At 37.6% G+C, this 3,799-nt stretch overlaps 1 pseudogene; it reads left to right on the top strand.

Annotated features, from left to right (window-relative positions):
- Window positions 1-2,533: 2,533 nt before the first annotated feature.
- LOC148127799 (uncharacterized) lies at window positions 2,534-3,527 on the top strand (annotated as a pseudogene).
- The last annotated feature ends 272 nt before the right edge of the window (window positions 3,528-3,799 follow it).

The following is a 3,799-nucleotide window of genomic DNA, read 5'->3' on the forward strand; positions in this document are numbered from 1 at the left end:
AATCATCTCAAATTATTATATTAAATTTTATCCTGGCCTGATCTAGTTCTTCAACCCAGCTCAGACCCCACAGCTTAGCAATTCAATACATGGCATACTCCTTCCAGGCCAAGAAAGCCTCCAGCTTCAAAAGTTTGCTATTTCTACCCCAAGGCAACCTGAACTGCATATGAATTGTCTCAGTTCCTAGTTGGTGAATTAGTGCTTGGGAGAGCTGCACCAAGACAATTGAGTGTGCAAAATTCTTTGTTTTTTCATAGTTGTAAAAGATCAAGGTAGAAAAAGGAGTCCAGCACTGTGCAAATCTAATCTCAGGGAACAGTTTAAGGCTATTTATCATTCTTTAAGAGAATGAAAACTGAATCAAACATTATCCTATGATGAAGCCTGTTTTATGTTTGTGGTTTGTATTCATCCTCAACTAATTTCTGTAGGGAGACAATTTTGGAGACTAATATGCTCCCAATTTTTATCTTATCTAAACCAGCCCTTGGATGTTTTCTTAAACCTTTCTATACTCTTTCCAGTTCACGTCGAACACTAAAATACTTCAATAGACACTGTTTGGTTTATGTATTAGAATTTAATTGCATCTTCCTTCTTATTCCTACCCCAGTCTTACATACCGAGTTCATAGCTTCGATCACAAATCACATTGTGTATGTTCATTTTTTATTATTGTTTTAGGTGTTTTAATTTTATGCATTAGTAGAAAGAGAAAAATCTATCATTAAACTTTTGTGTTCTCCTGCATTATGTTGTAATTCACATCAATATTCTCACCATCAATAAAACATAAGTAACATATATTATTAAATGCAACAAATTAGAAACTGTTTTTCTTATCAGTAATCTAAGTGCATGTAAAAGAAAATCACAAAGCTATGTTTTCAGACCTTTAAACTTTTAACTTACTTTGAAACATTGCACTGGGTCATTCTGGGGATTGACTGATAAGTTTTACTGTAATTTACATGCTTTTAAAAAAAACTCTCACATTTCAATGGAAAGTTCCCAACACTAAACAAAATCGACACAATTTGGCCTATTTTCACTTTTATTTAAACAAGCTTAATCTATCTCATTTCTCAGTTTCTCATTATCTCTTTATCCAGACAAGAAACTATATGTGTGTTTGTCTGGGTCTGTTTAGGTTTTCTCATCACATTTCTGAAAATTGGATCATGGGTATATATTCTTGAAGAATTTGTCAAGGGGTTACAGTCTGATCACAACTGGCAAAATTTGCTACGGGAATGAAAAAGCTACCCGGTTTCTTTTTGAAAAACAGAAGCTTCAAAAGTTTGCAACCTGGTAGTGGAAATGAGAACAGCCACATGCTATTTTGTTTAGGAAAGAAGAGAGGCATATTTATGTTATTCAAATTTAAAAGTATTCTGGAATAACATTTGTGGGGTTTTTAAAAAATCTTTATCTGCAGCAGCTCTCAGCCTCAGATGCTGAGATGGCAATCTCTTGCTTATTTGCCAGTTTTGATTATATCCTTTCCTCATCCCCTTTGAACTAAGAGAGGCCATTTCAATTCTTGCCCCATGTAGAACTGAGTTGGTTACCCACTCATGGCAAAATGTCAGCCCATACTATAGATTAAACCAATAAATTGGCTCCACAAGAGAGCTCAAACTACTCATGTTAATACTGGCTACAGTAACAGAATCTTGGCAGTCTGATTTCATTTCAATTCCTACCCGCCTATTGCCTTCATGTAAATTAAGGATGTATATGCCTTCTTGTTTTGCACTGTTCTGCATTATTCTTATTATTTTGATAATGGGTCAGGCCTACCACTGTAAGGTGATCTTGTTTATCTTTAGTTCACATTATTTCCATTTGGGAGGTGCCCAGAGTGGATGTGGAGACACAACAGACAAACCAGCCTCAAGAAGCTCAGGCAGTGTCCCAGAATCATACTTTTCCCATGTCTGAATATCTGGCGATATGGTTTGGAAATGGCAAGAAATCCCTGACTTGCATACTCATGCACCAAGCTAGTTTCATTGAAAATTGACTTGTCACAGTTCCAATTTGACAAAAATATTGTAGGGGAAATAGGCAGTTCTAGAGACTTCATTGTCTGCATCATCTCAACAACTTTTCTCATTGTTTTCTCTGAATATTATTATTATTATTATTATTATTATTATTATTATTATTATTATTTCCATATTTCTTCAAGTTCCACTTCACTGAGCACTTTGTTCCGAGTGATGAATTGTTCTTGATCGGCTAATTGACAATGGACAATGGACAAACCATCAAATGCCATCAACCCGAAGCCTACAAATACCTGGGCATACTGCAGCTGGATACTATCAAGCATGGGCAAGTGAAAAATGTGGTCAGCAAAGAATACACACAAAGGGTCAGAAAACTTCTTAAAAGCAAACTGAATGGCGGTAACACCATCAAAGCTATAAATACCTGGGCCATACCCATCATCAGATATACTGCTGGGATCATAAACTGGACACAGGCAGAGCTGAACAATTTGGATAGGAAAACAAGAAAACTGATGACTATACACTATGCACTGCACCCATGTAGTGATGTCAACAGGTTATATTTGCCCAGAAAAGCAGGCAGCAGAGGACTTTTGCAAGTGAAGCAGACAGTCGAAGAAGAGAAGCACGCTCTGGCAGATTATGTGAACCAGCTTTGATGGAGGTCAACAAGAGGAAGCTGCTCAAAGTGCAGCAAACCAAGAATCAATATAGAAAAACAGCATTGCAAACTCGGGCTGACAGCTGGTATAACAAAGCACTGCATGGACAGTTCCTTGAAAAGATCCAAGGAAAAGTAGATAAGGAAAAGACCTGGTTATGGCTGACCAACGGAACACTGAAGAAAGAAACAGAAGAGCTGATTCTTGCTACCCAAGAAGAAGCCATCAGAAGGAATGTAATCAAAGCCAGAATAGAAAAATCTGCTGATGACACCAAATGCAGACACTGCAAAGAAGCGGATGAAACCATTGATCACATACTGATCTGTTGCAAAACAATAGCTCAGACCGACTACAAACAACGTCACAACACAGCTGCTCAGATGGTCCACTGGAACTTGTGTCACAACTACCATCTGCCTGTAGCAAAGAACTGGTGGGATCATAAGTCTGAAAAAGTGGTCGAAAATAAGCATGCAAAACTACTGTGGGACTTCTGAGTACAGACTGACAAAGTTCTGGAACACAATACCCCGGATATCATGATTGTGGAGAAGAAAAAAGTGTGGATCATCAACATTGCCATATCTGGTGATAGCAGAATTGACGAGAAACAACCTGAAAAAGTCACCAGATATCAGGACTTGTAAATCGAATGGCAGAGACTCTGGCATAAACCAGTGCAGGTGGTTCCAGTGGTCCTCGGCACACTGGGTGCTGTGCCTAAAGACCTAGGCAAGCACTTAAAAACAATTGGCACTGACAAGATCACCATGGTCAGCTGCAGAAGGCCACCTTACTGGGATCTGCTTGCATAATCCACCGATACATTACGCAGTCCTAAATACTTGGGAAGTGTTCGACTAGTGATTTGTGATACGAAACCCAGCATGGTTATATCGTTTGCTGTGTATACTGTCATTTTTGTGAATAATAATAATAATAATAATAATAATAATAATAATAATAATAATAATAATAATAATATCAAAAATGAGACGGTGAAGATCTTGTGGGACTTTTGAATACAGGTGGATCACCATTTGGAACACAACATGTCAGATATTACAGTTGTCAAGGGCCTAAGCATACAATTTATTGATATCACAGGAGATG

Source organism: Pseudonaja textilis, chromosome 1 (genome assembly GCF_049901715.1).
Source record: "Pseudonaja textilis isolate UNSWEBS1 chromosome 1, rPseTex1.2, whole genome shotgun sequence".
Lineage (NCBI taxonomy): Eukaryota > Metazoa > Chordata > Lepidosauria > Squamata > Elapidae > Pseudonaja > Pseudonaja textilis.